This window comes from Mercenaria mercenaria, chromosome 7, assembly GCF_021730395.1.
Source record: "Mercenaria mercenaria strain notata chromosome 7, MADL_Memer_1, whole genome shotgun sequence".
NCBI lineage: Eukaryota > Metazoa > Mollusca > Bivalvia > Venerida > Veneridae > Mercenaria > Mercenaria mercenaria.
The window spans coordinates 87,009,715-87,031,152 of record NC_069367.1 but is presented as its reverse complement, the minus strand read 5'-3'; the positions used below and the strand labels follow the sequence as shown (position 1 = coordinate 87,031,152).

General features: G+C 33.5%; 1 long non-coding RNA gene across 2 annotated transcripts in view; it reads left to right on the top strand.

Annotated features, from left to right (window-relative positions):
* Window positions 1–13,446, top strand: part of LOC128558711 (uncharacterized) — a 32,765-nt gene extending 19,319 nt beyond the window's left edge. Inside the window, exons 2-5 of one of the 2 annotated variants that reach the window (XR_008371896.1) lie at window positions 2,702–2,776; window positions 4,434–4,658; window positions 9,309–9,465; window positions 11,607–13,446. This is a non-coding gene — a long non-coding RNA (uncharacterized LOC128558711). Of the gene's footprint in view, window positions 1–2,701; window positions 2,777–4,433; window positions 4,659–9,308; window positions 10,000–11,606 lie in introns of those variants that run through there. The other variant, XR_008371895.1, reaches the window with a different exon arrangement.
* Window positions 13,447–21,438: the final 7,992 nt, after the last annotated feature.

Below are 21,438 nucleotides of genomic sequence, written 5' to 3'. Positions count from 1 at the left end.
AAGTCCGGTAATACCTATTAAAACAAAAAATATCATTCGCCTAGATTTTCTTCTTTATTCTTATTAAAATGCACGAAAGTAGGATAATACACAAACTTCATCAAATGCATTTTTACGGTGTAATAACAATGAAAATTTGGACTATTTTGTCTCAGTGTGTTGTTTGGTTTTGTCCAATGACATTCCGCGAAGTCAAATAGTTCTATTATTGAACTAGTTTGACGGGTTTATTACTGTATAAAATAGGTTTACCATACAAGACATAAATACTTTATAAATCATCACGCAGTAACCACTAACCCTTCTTCTCATTAAACTATCCGTTTTACAAGAATTATTACGCTTCAATTTGATGTGTTATTCGGATTGTCTCCAATTTTCGATCTTCCGCGCGATGACACACTTTGAAACTGTGAGTGTTAACTAAGCGGCAGAGGCCGCAAGCGGCCCGCCGCAAAAATTAAGCTGCTTAATTATAACCTGAGAAATAGAAAAACACAAGATGAGAAAGTGTTTTAAAATGACTTAAATTTTCAAAATGCTAAGGATGATGTACAATCTATATGTTGGAATACCACTCATATTGTAGACTATTACATGAAAATGAGGTGGAGCCAGTGTTTACAGGGTGTGTTTTCGCCATTTGATAAAAAGATTAACCCAGGAAGAGAAAAAAAGCCACTAAGACCTCACCCCAAAACAAATAGATGACAAACACACACAATATTGTCTGATAAAGATTTTGGACAGAAATTTGTCCGCAGTTTACACATTTCAAAACTTGGAAAGGAGTCATTCGCCTGTTGATAGAATTCTTATACCTGGTTAGATTGTATGGAACAACAGAAAAGTGAACTAGCCGACCGAATTCGAAGAATCTAATTGCCTTTTTGTTCTTATATACATGTATTTAGTAAACTATAACTATATGTATCTAAACGTTACCCAGTTGGCACTAAAACTAAACAGCTGCCAAATTACAAACAAATATTGTACAACTTAGTTATTGTTTGTGCATTTGTATTTGATAGAACTGCATGTAAACGTTTAAGTTTCTTTCAGGTCCAATACCTCTGGCAATTTCAACAGTTAAATGAAAAAGAATTACTGTCATCACTCCCAGTTATTCGCTATAATTTTATTAATAAAATCGCAACATATCGTTCACAAACCTTGACTACAGATATCGGTATATTTCTACATGAATGACAAATACCTAGCAACAAAATAATGAGTACAAGAACAATTTATTGACAAACTTTCAAAGCTGAACTTATTTAATATGAATCTTGTACATGTCCATTATCAACTGGATGGGAAAACTATTTATTCGTGTGACACTTTCTGAAGTTTCAACAGAAATTGGTGATTGTTTTTGATTACGGTAACATAACGACGGTACTTAACACACTTTCTGATGAAATCTAAGACGAATTATCTCTTCAATATATAAACTAATGACTACTTACAGATAAATTCTTGTAAACTCCCTTAAACGGTAAAAATAAATGAAAACAATAGTGGCGTGTAAACCTAGATACTGTGTATGTTGTAGAATTACATTGCTATTTTTTTTTATAAATCTTTATATCTTTTTTTTCTGCCAGTTCGAATCCTCGTGATTTATTTGGTGTTCCTCGGTTATTTACGTTTCAAAGGAAAATGTAACAAATCGGATGAATGTTGTTATCTATAAACCACTTAGATCCAAGTTTAAGGTGAATACTGGTGAAGTCTTATTTGTTTTTTCATTTTCAATAAAATTTTAAATGTAAAGGACACTTAATCTCTAGAAAAATGGAGGTCCGTACCCCTAGAAAACCCTTTACAGTCTTGTCTAGAGGTACGGATCCGTACCCTTAGACACTTCCTTTTGGAAATCATACTGACAGACCCGTAATATTCATAACATATATACAGAATTGTTCAGAAGGGGTAGAAAATACTTTCTGTAAAGGTTACCTTGTTCGGTAACATGTATTTTTTCTTAAAACACATGTACTTCAATTGTCCATATTCTATTTTATAGAAAATATCAAAGTTCTTTTTTAAACAAATTTTTTCTCTAAATGTTTCTTTTGTGTGTCTAACATATTTACCTAAGTACTGCAGGAAATGAAAACTGATTGCAGTTTTTGGTCATTTTGACAGCTCTATAATAATGTAACTTTCACTTTCATTTTGCAACTTTTGTATTTTTTAAAATGTACATTGTAACACTTTCAACACCTGGAGTACCTGGAGAAATATTTTAGACACTCGGTATTCATAAAAGTAATGACAAATTCTTCCGAAAAAGAAGCTGGATATCCTCTACAAAATAGAACATGAACAGTCAAAGTACATGTGATATAGGACAAAATGTGCTGTTTAATAAAATATAACCTGTTGTGAAAGTTTCTTCTACTTATTATAAATAGTTTGGTATATTGTATATGATAAACCAAGGTATATGTGGTGTAAAAAACTAAAACAAAAATTCACTCGAGGGGTGGTCTCAAGACTTGACAAGAACCTTAATCTTGGAGTAGAATAATATTAAAGCACGTTAATCTTCATTTCAGACCTTAACTGAGACTTTGTTTCAACAAATTTAATCTGTTAAGAAAGTTTAAAGTTTAGAACTAGAGATTGAAATTGAAGAAAAATAAATGTTACAAATTGCTTTGATTTTATTTCATATTCTGATTTTTTTCATTAGGTAAAGTGATGTATAACCTGCAAGAAGTCAGATCCACTTAAACCAGCACAGAAACCTGAACTGCAGCAAATAAAGGTAATTGAACATTAATTTAAAAGCAGCAACAATAAATCAGGGTTTCATCTTGCTGTTTATGGGAAAATAGGTGACATTGTGATTATTTATATTCAAATGACATTGTTGTACGTTGGTTTACTTAGTGAGTAAGTTGGTTTTACGGCGAATTGAGCTAAGTCGAACATTTCTCATCCGAACTTCACCAAACTTGAACAAAATGTGTTTGGCCATAAGACCTTAGCTAAGTTCGATAACTAGCCAAATCCGCCCAGGCTTTTTTGATTTATGGCCCTTGAATTACTGATTGGATCCACTCATCCAGACCATCTAATTGGATCCACTCATCTAAGCCATCTAGAGACACTAGACATTTTTCATAAGAGTAGTTGTGGGAGACATGCACTTTTCTCAAAAGCATCTCTAGTTTTTAAAAAAAAAATTCATTTATAAATTGAAAATGCACGAATTAAAGCCCGTGCGAAACAGTCCTTTTACAATTTGCGCGAAATTTCATGCCAGCGAATTTAAATGATTTTGCAGTACTGTGAAATCATATTTTTTGCGTAGGACGAATTTTTGCATATTTCGCGCAAGGACCAATGTGCGAATTTAAGACCGCGCTATTATTTTTTCATTACTAAAATTGAAAATGTGCGAATTAAAGCCCGCATGAAACAGTCCTTTTTCACGTTTGCGTGAAATTTCATGCCAGCGAATTTAAATGATTTCACAGTATGTCATTAACTTTACTTAGAATATTTTACTTAATAATAGTCATGTATATAATTTTATTTCAGTACATATTGCTTGTGTTGTAATTGTGGTTATGGATCATATCATAACTTTGTCATGTTTTTTTGTAAAATTTTCTCTCATTATTGTCAATAATCATTTATATTGTACATATTTATACAGTGGACCATATTGTAAATTGGCTCTGCCAAATATGTCATCTACTATACATAAAGTTGTTACTTATTTATCTCCGATTTGCACGTTTGATACTTGGGGCTGACCAACTACATGTGAATTACTTACAGTCTTTTGGACTGAGGTTTAATGCATGGATGCCTTTGTCTGACAAGATGAAGAACCGGTAGTGTCTCTAACTACAGTAACTGTTCATCTGTAGTGTTGGTCATATTTAACGTAAAAATCAAAACAGATAGACATACTTCATTATTACATACCTAAAATTATTTTCCATTGAGTTTCAATGGACAACGATCGTGTAATATTTTTCCATATCATGATGTGGAACGTTTTCTTATCGGACGTGGAATGTTTTATTAACATTGTAATGGAAAGAATCGCGTGACGTCCATGGCGTCCATGCGCACGTTGCTGCAACAAGTTGACGTCAACATTTTTTGCGGAATAATATTAATGCACATCAGTTTGATTTGTTCATTGCATTTTCGGAGAAATTTTAGTCGTAGTCTTTCGTTACAGAACGATAATTAAGACACAAATCAATTATTTGACAGTGGGTATGTAATAAAAAGGTTATCAACTTTGTATGTGGATATATGCACTTGTTCTTCGCGGATAATATTGCGCTCCTAAAGTCGCGCAATATTACCACTGCAGAACTCATGCATATATCCACATACAAAGTAAATAACCTATAGTTATTGACAGCATAGATGAACCACACGTTTTCATATGTTTACAGGCTGGTGTTAAGTCCTTTTGAACTGATTAGAGTTGACCTGATAGGATCTTTCACAACTAGTCAAGAGTCTTTACATCTTCACTGCAACAGACTATTACACAAAGTGGGTTGAGGCATTTCTTATTCCATCAAAGCAGGCCTCAGATGTTGTTAAGTGCTTCCAAAAGCTTTTTCTAGATGTGGTGCTGTGAACTCACTGACCAGGGAAAAGAATTTGTAAACAATGTAAGTATAGAAAACAGTGGGGGAAACTGCCTGATCGGGAAATCGGGACTTCCCCCTTTTTTGTTACTATATTAAGACATTTTTCCCGTTCGGGAAACAAAATCCCAGTTTTTTAATAGGGTCAGAAAAACTGATCAGTGCTTAAGGATTTTCAAGTTACAGAAATATTGATGGTACCATTGTACAGAAGAAATGTAGTTCTAAAATTCTACCGTTCAGAATTTGTTTTAATGTTCTTGTTATCTTTATATTGTCCTCAAAAGTTAGCACTTCTACTTAGATTTAGTGCAAAATATGCATTTCCCGAATTAGAAATGCAATTTCCCGTTTGGGAAAGGTAAATGGCTTCCAAAAGTGCTGGATATAATTTTGCTAAAATAAAGTGGAACCCATTTCATTTATTTTCTGTGAAATATTAGCTATGCCGGAAGTATTGGAATACGGAGAAACAAGTGAAATATACAAAGTCGATTGTACGTTGAAGTACGTTGATGCCATTGTATAGAATTTGCACAGCTGAACAATACTCAACAACAGCAGCTTAGAAACACAAACAGAGGCTTGGTATGATGGGCAAATATAATTAATAGCAATGTAACTACTGATATAAAGATCACTGTCATTACAGAATTACATACATTGCAAATGCTGTGATTAAGTTGCTATAGTTGCAGCTTATATACAATTTACCATAATTTTCTCAGGTCCGAACTGCTGTTCTTTAAATAATTGGGTGATCTTATAATCAAGTTTCCTTTTCAAATGATGTAGAAATGTAAATTTTATCTTAAAGCGATTAGTACGGTACGAGTATTTTTCTAATGTAAGAAGTGAAATCATTATTTGCATTTTGAGAACTTAGACCACTCATTCATTTGGTATGAAAAATGAAACATAGCATTCAAAAGCCATTGACATTTCAGTCTGTTTGTGCATTGATTATCAACCTGTTTTAAACTAGAGCACTCTGAGCTAAAAACTTAAGAAAAAAATTCTCTTAAAGTTGAAAAAAGACATAATTTTGTAAAAAAGCAAGAGTTACAAAACCTGTACAGTGGGCAAGTGTGTGAAGTTTCAATCCATTCCAACCAAAGGTTATGGAGATAAAAACTTACATAGGACTAGAATTGTGTCCATAGGACACAGATGCCATGCCCCTCATACTGTCTGTATAACAAAAACTATCAGAGGGCCATAACTGCAGTAAAACATTCACAGAAAACAAGCCTTCCTTTACGGACATCTGCACATCAGATTTGTTCATCTGTTAACGTTTGATGCAAATCATGCTAATGTCATGGGAGAGGTTGGACACACAAGACTTTTCTCTTCATTCAGTATAGCAAACAAAAACATCAAAGGGCAATAACTGCAGTAAAAATAGCTTCCTTTATCTGCATATCTAGCTTGCTCATTTGTGAAAGTATGAAGCAAAATAGCAAATTAGGCTTATAGCGTGAGAGGAGTTCGACACACAAGATTTCGGGACGTACGGTCCGACAGACGGACATACGTACGGTCAGCAGCAACATTAAAATCCTTCACATAAGTTTGTGGGGGTATAGAAAATGTAGATCATACTATTGTTAGCTGAAATAAGAAGTCTGTTTTCTGTATGACTGTTTTTGCTATATACATGTTTTATCTTCTTGAGAAAAACAAACCATAATTTACTAGGGTCTGTTCGTATTGCTAGGGATCATCCTACAAGGCGATTTGAGCGATATAGTCGCTTTAAAGTCAGCCACTTCGCCTAATTATCGCCTCCAGGCGAAATCCAAATCACTGAGTTTTTCAGCGAGTTATTATCTGTTTACTTAAAGTTGTAAAACTTGATGCATATTCTAGATAAAATTATCGATAAATCCATAGTCAACCCCGCCTACTCGCCTGTCAAACTTCAGCCAAGCGTAGCTTTAATATCCCACGGTGTCAATCAATAATATTGTAATCTGCTGCCATTTTGAAAATTTTCAATCGGCGTGTAAAAAGCCGATAAACTTAACGAGAGCATGATCTTATGCAACAATTTTATATTATTCTTTCATTTTATTAAAGATTACTTCAAAAATTATTTCAATTACCAGGATTTCGGTCAATTTTTGTAAATGAATTGCTCGGGTACTGTGGATAAAAATGACTTCGCGGACGTCAGAACTGCCGTACAAAATATTGTAAAAAGATCGCCATTTATCTACGAGTTTGATATTATTTTCAAAAGAAATAATAGATAAATAAATTAAATGTATAAATCTGAACAAGTTGATGCAAAAATCGGGCATTATAAAAGCACGAGAATCGAAACATGAATGAAAATTTTACGGTGTTTTGATCGTGCACCTGTTATTTTTACGAGTTTCGGACATGTAAATTTCGGATAAAAATTTAAAGGCGACTTTTTTATAGCTAAGTTTATATTTTATTTAGAAATTCATGAAAATGATAATAAATGCAAGAATCTGTTTCTTTAAATAATTACAGTTTATAAGTTACAGCTAGACCCTGTGACAGAAAGTGGATATATATAGTCAGGAAACTGAATGCTATGCCGATTCTTCTCCTTAAAATCCTCAACAGTCAACTTCTCCCTAAATTCTGTGGAGAGTCACTTCTCCCTAAAATTTTGACCTAGGATGATCCCTGATTGCCTCAAAACTTTTTATTGATTGAATTCTATTTTAAATCTGTTTTCTTCATCCAAGATTTTTTTTAAAAAGTAATTATAATTCACGAATACTAGGTGTTGATATCTGCGATGAAAAATCATTCAGGTTTGATCAAATCAAATGACATAGATATGAAACAATTGTTTCCATCTAGAATATTTAATTATTATGAATTTTGCAGATATGGCAGATGTACATGGTACTTTACAGTGTGTGGTATTGTGTACATTTTGCATTGAAACAGGTGGTCATATAAGCAAATAAAAGGACTTAATGAGACCACAGAATTATAGAATATAATATATGCTCTGATGAAAATAGCATTTTAATGGGATTATTTTAGTATTGGGTAAAATATTTAAGGTATTTTGTTCCAGTTGATGATGTCAAAATATATTAAACCTTTTTTTTCTGTCTAGATCTCTGTCTGGTCTGGAAAAAGAAAATCTTGTCCTCCCCGTTGGAAAATCAGAAGCAAATCTGTAACAGATAACTCTAAAATAGTATCTTCCATGTACAAAGATGTGTATTTGTTATGGCAGTTCAACTTGAAAGTATATAAATGGAAGTGGAGTAAAGCTATTATTGCCTTTTTAGAGGGCATTACTTCAGAAATTAGCATTAAGCCTTGTTTATTTAACAAGTGCATTGCAGTTGAACATATTTACAGTTTATGTAACTCTTACTTAGTAGCAACTTTGTCTTTTATTTCGAACCTAATTCAGTATGAAACTGCACAGAGTAAATTTGTCATTAATCTGAATGCAAAATAAGGTCCTTCTGTCAGTTATCCAACAACTGTCTCATTACATTACATTACATTACATTACATTTCCTAAATGTTGACTGTATAGTAGCTAATGCTTGAGTTACATAAAAGTTTGTACAATTTTGTAAAATATCATTAATGAAGAGCAAACGCAGGTACACAGTCATGTCACTGGTGTTAGTGATACAATTCAGTTAGACTTGTACTTTATCGTTGAAATGGTTTAGAAGCTGGTGTTGAAAGATATTCTATGTCACTAGAAACCAAAATAGAGTTGGCACTGGGTATTTCTCGGTATTGTGTGACAGTTTACCATATGTGCAAATAAGCTTATACATGACAAAATGTAGTGACTCCATCCGTGGTATTGAAAGTTTATAACTAAACAGCACAACTTAAAGGGATGACACAAAATACAGATTTATTGAAAAATAAATATATTTATGCAAGTACGGGACGGTACGGGTTTTAATATTATTCAATTGCGGAGCACGAAAAGCTTACGCGCAAATTATCAAGAACTTCAAAATTGTCAATAGAAGAGGTTCTAGCGCGTACAGTTCTGATGTCTTACTACATTTTGATGTCCAACGCAATGTAATGTTATGCTGCTGACATCGCCGTAGTGTACAACTCGGGACAATCGTATTTGTATGGTTTTAATTTTCTTTTTCGTACTCGGTCATTTTCGACCCAGTAATATAGTTTACTTGGCGCTAGAGATGTCTTTGCTGTTCATGAGAGATGCTCATAGAGCTCAATTTGTGGGGTATATTTTTAAACTGCAAAGATATGATCTATTTAATATTCATTCAGCAATTGACGTGAAGTTCTGTGGAATTAGTGGCGGTTGTTTAACAAACTCGAACCATGTCCTGTTCTTTCAAGATTGATTAGTGAAGCACCGTCCTGACTATGGTGTCATGTTCATTGGTGGTAACGACATTGATTAACCAGGCTCTACTGCAGTAAATGCAGAGACCATAGTATTACGAATTGTTACAATTGCTAAACTTTTCTTACTTGCTACAAACCGAAACATATCTTTATTTGCCAATTTATTCTAAGGCAACACACCCGCCACATCCCAGTGTACATATACAATGATTTTATTATTACTGAGAGAAGCAGACATGGTGTTTAAGCAAGAACTTGGAATATTGAACGTACTGAAATTTGAAAAGAATGAAACATTCTAATGCTAACATTTTACAGATAGATGGTGTTCATTTCAACAACCTGGGATTTGAAATTTTTCCGCAATGTGAGAGGAATAATTTTGAAGTGCATAACAGATATGTAATTCACACATGTACTGGAAGATACTGTATTATAATTGGTGGCACATCTGTATCTATATTATCATATAACAGTAAGTATAGACATAGTAAGTGTATTAGTTGAGTTGTCATATATGATAGAACCAAACCCATATGGGGCCCATTTCAGTTAGAGAAACGAGACTTTCTGCAGGCTTATGAACGTGGCAGATCTTGTATATCACAAATTTTCTGTCCGTTTGTGGTAAAAGACTAGATGTAGTTAAATGGACTAATAGAATTATAAAGTCTAAACACATTGTCTGTATTTGTTTATATAGTTTAAATGTAGTTAAATGGACTACTAGAATTTTAAAATCTAGACACATTTAGACTAGCCACTAGACTGATAATTAAGATATTTCTATGATTTTTTTTTTCTTCTTTTTTTATGTTCATAGAGACAAAAGCCAGTCTATTCTAGAGATTTTCTAAGAGGACTGATGTTAAAATTATCATGATATTGGACATAGGATATAGACTGGCTCAGCTCCTTACATGAAATCATAAAAATGTAGGGAAAAAAAAAATATATATATATATATCATAGTCTGGGAGCTAGTCTAAGACACATTGTCTGTATTTGTTTATATAGAGGATAATTGTTGGTTTCGGTGTAATATCACGTTATAATTTCATCGAGTGGGCACCAAAAGTGATATTTTCACGAGTGGCGCAGCCACGAGTGAAAATAACAACTTTTGGTGTTCACGAGTGAAATTACCGTGATATTACATCGATACCAACAATTTTTCTGTTTATTTTATGTCTAAAACTCTACTTTTGTTGTGTTTATTTCAATAAAGTGTCGAAATTTGCGGGAAATTTTATCAGGAAGCATCGCAAAGATGACGTCATTTTAACGACGTCATCGTCATATTGTTTTCGGCTTTCAGTACGCTCGGTAAACTTTTTGACGTTAATCCGGGTATCAGATTTGATAATTTTCACTGAGTGGCCAGTGAGTTTATCAGGATATAATTCACCGTTATATTTCGATAAACCACCGAAAAACATAAAATAAATTCTGTTCCACTATATAAATAATGGTTACAGTCAAATACACCGCAAGTTGTCAAATGGACAACAAAAAATGATCGCTTTTGACCGCTGTCTACATTTATGTAATCAAATGAACTGCATGGAGTCAATTGGGTTACTAAGTCTGTGTTACTCAGATATTTTGTCTGTATTGTTGTAGTCAAATGGACTACAGTGTAGTCAGATGGACTACTTTGTATAGTCAGATGGACTTCTTCGTATAGTCAAATGGACTATATGTAGTCATATGGACTACTTTATTTAGTCGATGGATTATTTTTACTGTATGGCTAAACACAGGATGACTGCCATACACTTGTAAAATGTTACAAGAAGAGATTGTTGTAAATACAGTATTATCTCGTGGAAGTTGATGTTTACATGCTCTTTTAGTAAGTATAGACATAGTAAGTGTATTGGCCTGTCATATATGATAGAACCAAACCCATATGGGGTCCATTTCAGTTAGATAAACAAGTCTTTCTGCAGGCTTATGAACATGGCAGATCTTGTCTATCACAAATTTTCTGCCCGTTTGTGGTAAAAGACTTAATGTAAGTAAATGGACTAATAGAATTATAAAGTCTAAACAGATTGTCTGTATTTGTTTATACGTTTGTGGCCGATTAGTTTAAATGTAGTTAAATGGTCTACTAGAATTATAAAATCTAGACACATTGTCTTTATTTTCTTATATTCTGTTCCACTCTATAAATAATGGTTATAGACAAATAATCTACAGTCAAATACACCGCAAGTTGTCAAATGGACAACAACAACAAAAAATGATTGTACTTGACAGCTGTCTACATTTATGTAGTCAAATGGACTGCATGGAGTCAAACGTGCTACTAAGTCTATGTTACTCAGATATTATGTCCGTATTAATGTAGTCAAATGGACTACAGTGTAGTCAGATGGACTACTTTGTAAAGTCAGATGGACTTCTTCGTATAGTCAAATGGACTATATGTAGTCATATGGACTATTTTATTTAGTCGATGGATTATTTTTGATGTATGGTTAAACACAGGATTACTGCCATACACTTGTAAAATGTTACAAGAAGAGATTGTTGTAAATACAGTATTTCTCGTGGAAGTTGATGTTTACATGCTCTCGTATATGGTTTTCTATTTCATATGCCACCAAGACAGCGAAGGCTGCTGCAGCTGAGGAAGCTGCAAAAACCAAACGAAGAACAAACTAAATTGAGCAGGTTTCAGAAGCTAACACATCGTATTTATCAGAAAAAGACTTGAACACAATTATATCACATGTTGTTCCTGCTGTCACACAAGGTATGTTGTAGGTTTTAAAAGACTTGAAGATACTACCGCCTGACATTATTCAGAACCAAAACTTCGGAAAACAACAGATACCTTTGGAATCCACACTAAACACTTCAACATCTGCTCCAACACCAACTTTGGCAGTTTCAGTTATGAATCTAAATTCTGCCACATTTTCGCGTCCACATTTTCTTGGTATTGATGAAAAAATCAAAGCTAAGATTGTATCAGATCAGTTTGTGGAGTTAGATTCCATATAAAATAAACTTTAAGGTGATTATAAATATCGTTTAGTCGAAAATGGCAGTGGGGAACCCTCGTTCAAAAAAGTTTTAAATCCCCGACCAGTATAAAAACGGATCAAGGGTTTAATACATTTCATATTTCTACAAGTGTTTACACAGACAGACACCCAACATCTGCTGCTACTTTAATGAAACATTGCGACACAGTTCATAAACTTGCAAAGCAATCGGGGGATTCAGCTGCCATTTTTACGATAGACAATTTCGTCTCTTAAAAGAAGCAAGATTTGCTTTGATTTCATATGGGGAAGTCGATACCCATTTATAAACGCAGGCACTGGCCATGGGGTTAATTAACCCAAAACAAAAATAGTCCTTTCTTGGCGCAAGATCCCACCAAAACAAACCGTGCTTTGATTTCAACAACGGGTCTTGTGTAAGAAAATAGTGCACCTTTCAGCACAGATGTCAAAAGTGTCCCGGTCCTGGACGAATTGTATGTTTTAAAAAGGTGCAATCAAATTTCAGAGAGTTCTGAGAACCTATGATACTGACTCCAAGGTACGACTTGAAGTTAACTGAATATTTGATGAACGGTTTCACAAAGGGCTTTAAAATACCTTTTACAGGTACTCATTCTAATAAATTTCCTGGGAATTTCAAATCTGCGACTGAAAATTTAGAGGGCATAAATCACTGTTGAAATTGATGCGGATCGTGTTCCGGTTCCTTTCAATGAACCACCTGACCTCAACTCTGGGTTTAGTACCAAAACAGGAACCCAGTGAATTTCGTGGAATACATCATTTATCTTTTCCAGAAGGTCAATCTGTTAAGGCTGGAATCCCATCAGAAATCCGTTCTGTTCAATATCAAAATATTGATGATGCAGTAGAATTTGTGAAAACTATTGGACCTGGTGCGCTTCTGTCAAAATTTATGTCCAAAGTGCATTTAAAATCATTCCAATGCAGTTGTAGGCTTGGTAAATAAACATCTCATGACCTAAGTATTATATGCATGGTCAGAAGATTAGTTCTACAATGTTTGAAATATAACTTTTTGTTTTAAGACACGCATTTTAAAAGCATTGCAAGGTTATCATAATTTAGTTCCTGAAACAGACACACGGTTGCCAGTTGCATAACTTAATACGGTCAATGGACGTAGTTTGCAATTCGCAATTCCTACGTATACTGCTAACAGCTATTTATTTATTGACCTTTCATGTTTCCTTCGAGTTGGAGAATTTATTTCTTCCTCTCCTGAACTCGTATATTATAGTAGTAGAACATGTATGTATAACATTCAATCGAACTAAATAGCTTTGACTTGGTTTTGAAAAGCTATAAATAATAGTCGAGGCAAGACCCATAAACTGTATATATCATGTTGTCACCATGAATTAAGTATGCGCCCATTGCATGCATTGTACTCGTATTATACATTAAGTAACGCTCCAACCTTGGCCCACTATTTTCGTTTTTGAAAATAATCCAGTGACAAGATCTTTCTTTTGTACCAAGCTGCAAATGTCACTCACTCGGTTAGGTTATAGTACTGACTTTTACAAAGGTCATAGTTTCCGCATTGGTGCGGCATTGCAGCGGCATTGCAAAGAGGTTTATGGGGAGTTTCAAAAAAAAAAAACGACCTTTGGGCAGGTGGTTTTCAAACGCTTATAAAAAGTATATTCGCATTCCTATGGGAGAACAATCAGATGGGGTCCAAAGCTCCAACAATATAGGTACATCATGATCACAAAATGTGATGGGGTCAAGGGTCCTCTCACCTTGTGATTATCATGTTAACAAGTATTCTTCTGTTATCCTCTTAAGACAAAATATATCAGTATTAGATTTTAGAAATCATACACCTTTGTTTGGGGTGGATGATTTTATCAAGTTAATATCGAGTGTTCTTATGTTTGTAATTCTTATTGCTAATGGTGCGATGGGGTCATGGGTCTCTCGCACTTAAGTTATCATGTTACATGTACATAAAGTTTATTAGTAGGCAATTTTGCATGTATTTTTGAGTTTCTGATATTTTGCTTGTGTGGTAGTGCCAAGGGATGCTTACCTCTATTTTGTCATGTCAAATATACATGTACCATTTTCTACAAATTCTGCATGTTAGAGGGTGCATCACTTTAACAAGTATTCTTCTGTTATCATCTAAAGACAAATATCAGTATTGGATTTTAGAAATCATACACCTTTGTTTGGTGTGGATGATTTTTATCAAGTAAATATTTAGTTTTCTTATGTTTATAATTCTTATTGCTAATGGTTGCGATGGGGTCATGGGTCTCTCTCGCACTTATCTGTTATCCTCTTAAAACAAACATCAGTATTGGATTTTAGAAATCATACACCTTTGTTTGGTGTGGATGATTTTTATCAAGTAAATATTTAGTTTTCTTATGTTTATAATTCTTATTGCTAATGGTGCGATGGGGTCATGGGTCCTCTCGCACTTATCTGTTATCCTCTTAAGACAAATATCAGTATTGGATTTTAGAAATCATACACCTTTGTTTGGTGTGGATGATTTTTATCAAGTAACATATTTAGTTTTCTTATGTTTATAATTCTTATTGCTAATGGTGCGATGGGGTCATGGGTCTCTCGCACTTATTTTAATCATGTTACATGTACATAAAGTTAATAGTAGTCAATTTTGCATGTTTTTATGAGAGTTACTGATATTTTGCTTGAGTGATGGTGCCAAAGGTTGCTCACCTCTATTTGTCATGTTAAATATACCATTTTCTACAATTCTGCATGTTAGAGGGTGTAACACAACACATGAGTAAGCTGTTGATAATAATTGATACACTCACTTTCTTCGGATGGGGTTATTGCTAATAACTTAATAAATGAAATCCATTTATTATGTTTTTGCAATATGTGGCATAAAGGTTAGATCCCCACCTTTGATGATGCATATCAACTGTTAATATTTGCTTTTCTTGATAAAATAGTCACCTATCACATATTATGTATGATGCTGTAACAGAACCATTTATTGTTAATTGTGTTTTCAAATTCGTCATTTAGATATTAAATGACATATTTCAATCAAAGATACGTGTTGGTTTTTGATTTGATTTTACTACATCATCAACAGAGCTCAAAAGTGAGTGTAAGATATATACCTTGGTTATATGGAGCTAATGCTACGGAGCTTGCATAAATACAGATTTATTGAAAAATAAATATATTTATGCAAGTACGGGACGGTACGGGTTTTAATATTATCAATTGCGGACACGAAAAGCTTACGCGCAAATTATCAAGACTTCAAACCCTCCCTCCCATCCCTAGTATGCTCAGTATACCAATAGTTGTAAGATAGTTCAACATGTGCCAGTCATTTTTGTTGTCTTCATAGATATGTCATATACAATTTCATTGTAAAAATGATGTTCAAACATATGCTAGTCATTGTTATAATAGATATTTCTCATACTTATTAATTGTTAGAATGACATTCAACATACATTTATAAATGCTGTTTGATATTCACATGTAAATATATATTATATATTGATAATCATTACTTTTAACTATAAGGCTGACATTCATCGTACATTATTATATATGCTAGTCATTGTGCCATTACTTCTTGACTATAAGACTGACATTCAACATAATATTATACTGATCATTGTTAATTAATAAATATGTATTTCAGTATTTTCTTAGATGTAAGACTATCATTCATTGCTTATTGGCATAAAGGTTAGATCCCCACCTTTGATGATGCATATCAACTGTTAATATTTGTCTTTTCTTGATAAAATTAGTCACCTATCACATATTATGTATGATGCTGTAACAGAACCATTTATTGTTAATTGTGTTTTCAAATTCGTCATTTAGATATTAAATGACATATTTCAATCAAAGATACGTGTTGGTTTTTGATTTGATTTACTACATCATCAAACAGAGCTCATAAAGTGAGTGTAAGATATATACCTTGGTTATATGGAGCTAATGCTACGGAGCTTGCATAAATACAGATTTTATTGAAAAATAAATATATTTATGCAAGTACAGGACGGTACGGGTTTTAATATTATTCAATTGCGGAGCACGAAAAGCTTACGCGCAAATTATCAAGAAACTTCCAAACCCTCCCTCCCCGTCCCTAGTATGCTCAGTATACCAATAGTTGTAGATAGTTCAACATGTGCCAGTCATTTTTGTTGTCTTCATAGATATGTCCATTACAATTTCATTGTAAAAAATGATGTTCAAACATATGCTAGTCATTGTATAATAGATATTTCTCATACTTATTAATTGTTAGAATGACATTACAACATACATTTATAAATGCTGTATTGTACTTCACATGTAAATATATTATATATTGATATCATTACTTTTAACTATAAGGCTGACATTCATCGTACTATTATTATAATGCTAGTCATTGTGCCATTACTTCTTGACTATAAGACTGACATTCAACATAATATTATACTGATCATTGTTAATTAATAAATATGTATTTCAGTATTTTCTTAGATGTAAGCTATCATTCATTGCTTATTGGCATAAAGGTTAGATCCCCACCTTTGATGATGCATATCAACTGTTTAATATTTGTCTTTTCTTGATAAAATTAGTCACCTATCACAATTATGTATGATGCTGTAACAGAACCATTTATTGTTAATTGTGTTTTCAAATTCGTCATTTAATATTAAATGACATATTTCAATCAAAGATACGTTTTGGTTTTTTTGATTGTTTTTACTACATCATAAAACAGAGCTCATAAAGTGAGTTTAAAAAATCCCTTGGTTAATGGGCAATGCACGGAGCTTGCATAAATGTATCTTGAACTTGGGGGGCTGTTTTACCTTAAGGTCACTTGAAAGGGACATGATTTTTTATTAAATTTAAACCCCATTTAAAAAGTCTTGCTTTTTTTGATTAGTTTAAGTCTAAAAAGCTTTAAATTGTCCCAAAAACCTGTCGTGATAATAAAAAAAATCGGGGCGATGCTGAAAATATTTCTTTTTGGATCATTACCTTTATGTCGGAGGTCATTAAGAACAAACATCACTTTCTAAAAGGGATAAAAAACAAATGAGTAAAGGGGAAAAAACCAATCACTGTATAAACCGACAGAAGGTTAAGTATGAACCTAATGATCATTATCAAACCCATTTGGATAAAAACAAATTTAGTTTTAAAATAAATTTTTTTTTATATGGAACATTTTTTAAAGGGGAAGAAAACCCAAAAGGGAAAAATCACAAGCCAGTTAACACTTTAAATTTTTTGTTTTCTGGTTTCTATCTCAAACGTTAATCTTGACAATGTAATATCACAGGAATGGCGAGGTCCTGTGAGTCCACCCACTGAAAGACTAACTAAAGAGAGAAATAAATAACCAGTTAAGAAGCAATTTTAAAAATTTAATTGGGGTTGTTTGTACGGCAAAAAATTAAGATATGCAACGTGATGAAGGGGAAATAAAGGTAAAACAGTAAACTCTACTTTCCAAACAAAAGTTGCTTTTTCTAATTCGGGAAATGCAGGCTTTTGAGCAAATATGTTATTTCGATGACAAAAAAAAAAAAACAAGACCTTTTAGAAAAATTCTAACAGTAAATTTATAGAACAACATTTCTTGTGTACACTGATTTATCATTACTCTGTAACTTGAATATCCTTTGCACGATCATTTTTTTTGACCCTTTAAAAAGCAGCAATTTTTTTTTCCCGAACAAGAAAAATAGTCTTAAAATAGAAAAAAAAAAAGGGGAAAGCCCCGTTTTCCCGATGGGGAATTCCCTCCACGGGAAAAAGGCAGCATAATCAGTCAGAATAAAAAGTTACTTTTGGGGAAAAAGAAGGGTACACAAAAATTAAATTTTAAATGTTTCAGGACTAGGACATTTTTTAACTTTTGTGCAACCATTGTAAAATGTATATGAGGGTTTAAACAATGGCTTTTTTTGGGGTTTGAAAAGTATTGTTAACACATTCATAAGAGGGGACCTATTAGGAAACATCGTGGAAAAGGTCTCTGTAAAACAGTTGAAATTATCTTTTAGTGGAACTTTTCACGGGGTTATCCAAAACTTATTACCCAATTGCTTGGCAAAATATCTCACAAAGGTTCAATAACCACCAGATTCCCATACAGTCTTTGAATTTTTTGTTTTGGATGGTCAAAAATTGACAAAATTTGTCAAAATTAAAACCCTATTTCAGATATCATTTTTTGCTATGTAAACTTAAAGTTAACATAAAAAAAAAAAAATTTTTTGAATATAACACTTGGGTCGGGTGTTTTTTTTTAGGCAGTTTTTGACATTCTTTATATGTGTTTCCCCTTAGTATTTTTAGTTGATGCCCGGGAAAAAACAAAAGGGGTAAACAAAATTTTTTTTTTCAGATTAAAATGCACCCCTGGGGAGATTAAGGTGCGAGTCTTTCACAAGACCCCCATTTTCTTGCTCCCTTCTTACCAGCATTGGGGGAGCTAGTGACAAAGACCACGGCTATTTAAAAAGGTTAAGAAAATTTTTACTCGACTATAAAAAGTATAAGGAGAGCTATCTCCTCGCCCAGGTGTCGGCTTTTTCCGCGCCCCACCGGTTTTTTACACATTCCTTTTTTCAACTTATCTTTTAATTACTTGTGGATTTGATTCAAATTTAAAACCTTTCCCACATCACCACATCATCTAAAAATAAGGGCCTAACCTGGGACCAGATTTTTTAGGGTTAGTTTGAGCACTTTCCTTTTATCTCAGTTATTACTGACTGGATTTGATTCAAAAATTAAAATAGTTGTTCAAAACCCTCACCCACATCATATGACACAAGGTGGAAAACTCTGGCACCATTTGTTCATAATTTTTCCCCCTTTTTTACTTAGAATTTCAGGGTTTTTAAATTTTGGTGCACTTTCACTTCTACCTTGTTTTAGTTTACGAATGGATTTGATTCAAACTTAAAATTTTTACAAACCCCCATCATTGACACATGATGCATAACTTGGAACAATTTTTTATGAATTATTCCCCTTTTTTTTTTTAATTTTCCCGGGGTTTAAAAGGTTTTTTGCATTTCATTTTATCTCTGTTATAAAATAATGGTTGATTTAAATTAAACAATTGTTAAAAATCATTGCCCCCTTTTCTAAAGAACAAGGGTGCCTAAAACCGGGACCAATTTTTTTTATGAATATTTCCCCTTTTTATTAAAAAAAATTTGGTTTAAAGTTTTGAGCACTTTCACTCTGTCCCATTTTTACTAAAGGATTTGGGTTCCGACTTAAAAATTTGTTCAACACAATCACCCAACCCATAGAAAAAAGGGGAAAACTATGGGGACCAGTATTTAATGACTTTTTCCCCTTTTGCTTAGGAATTTTTTATATAAATGTTTTGAACATTTTATCTTTACCTCTCTTATTTCTTTTAATTGATATTTTTTACATAGGCTCGGCTATGTGCAATCTTCACCCCCAAATTGGGTCATTTAAAAACTCCAGTGACAGCTCTAGTTTCCTCAGATTGCCCAGTTTCACTATCCAGCATCCAAAAGTCACGCGCTGTCTCCTGTGACGCTCTTGTTTTAAGCCCCCATCACAAGTGGGGGGGGGGTTTTTAAAAAATGGTCTAACTGTCCTCCTTCGTAACACATGGTTCCCTCTTACTCCAAAAACCCCCTTTAAGGATTTTCATGAAACTTGGGGCAAAAATCACTTTATCAAGACGATGTGCAGAACCGTGCGGCTGTTGGGTTTAAGGTCAATTCACAATTAGGGGTCAAAAATTTTAGCCCGGGATTTCCAAAAACCCCCTAAAAGGTTTTTTAAATTCATAAATGGGCTCTCGGAATAAAAAATATACTTAAAAAAACCTCCATGCTTTCCCCCAATACCATCAACCCCTTTACTTCCATAACAATGGTGAGGGGTATAGCTGTCTTTCTGACTGCCTTGTTAATTTCAATGTCAGATATTACCTAATAATAAATACTGAGAATCTGGTAATAAGTGTAATTCGAATATAAACGCATATTAAAAAAAGCGCATAGGCCTTACCCCTTATTCCGATGGGGATAATAACGCTGTCATGCCCTTTCCAAATTTTGTCTCAAAATAGGCGCATTCCGATTACTGGTAAAAAAAAGCACAAAGACTAATTAAAGGTATTATACCGTAAAATTTTTTATCATAAATAAGACCGCAAGTGTTCTTACCTTTGAAAAGCCGATAGGTGTTAAAAGATTTTAACGTCTATTGTCTCATAAAACTATAATTGTTTACGATAATCATGCTTTTTGAATAGAATTGTTTTCAGTAAATGAAAGTTTGAATAACGAATAAGTTGTTTGTTTGTCATTCTTTTGTAAATCTGTGAAAAGAATATGGATAAAATACTACAATCTTAGTGTTGAACAATTATTGAATAGTCCGAGAGATTGAACATTATTTGCAAATTATGTATTCATTATGCTTTCATTATGTCTAAATAATGTATGCAATAATAGGAGGTAGTCCACTGCGCACGTCCATGACCATGTTTTACTTTCGTTTTCTCAACCAAGGTAAGCACCGTCAATAGTCTTGATATATCAAAAATAGGCGCACACAGCTTGTCTATAAGTGTATATCAAATATAAGAGCATAGTTTTGGCTTAAGTATAAGCGCATATCAAAAATAGGCGCATAAAAGTGTCACTAAAATTATTATAAGCGTATACGCTTATTTACCAGATTTTACAGTAATATGCCAAATGTATACATACCAGTGATAAACCTGATGCATGGTTCAATGCAGTGGCAAAACTGCCTCGGTAGCCTAGTGGTAGAGCGTCGGCTTCGAGTGCGGGAGGTCGTGGGTTTGATCCCCGGCCGCGTCATACCAAAGACGTAAAAAATGGTACTAGCAGCTTCCTCACTTGGCGCTCAGCATTAAGAGGGTAGTGCTAGGACTGGTCAGCCCGGTGTCAGTATAATGTGACTGGGCGGGGTATCCTGTCACGTGTCTACAGCGTGATATTCCTGTGAGGCAGCGCTATAAAGTTGGGCATTGTGCTCACTGCTACAAGTAGACAACGTCATTTATATGACTGAAAAATTGTTGAAAAAGGCGTTAAACCGGACTACATGCACACAATGCAGTGGCATCAGTGTAGTGCTCACTTGATACAATTTCAAGGCATAAAACTATCCTTGTATAGAAGAAAATACCATGCTTGAAGACCGAGCATACTTTTCACCAACACTCAAAGTAATGAAGGCAAAATTGACTTAAGGGACATAATTTCTTTACTCTTTATTTACATTTTTTCAAGTATGCAAGATTAAAAATTGCAGTAACAATGGATTTCGAAGAATTGAAATGACATACATTTAGAACAGATTTTATATTCAATTGACCTGTCAAAGCATCTTTCTAAGCA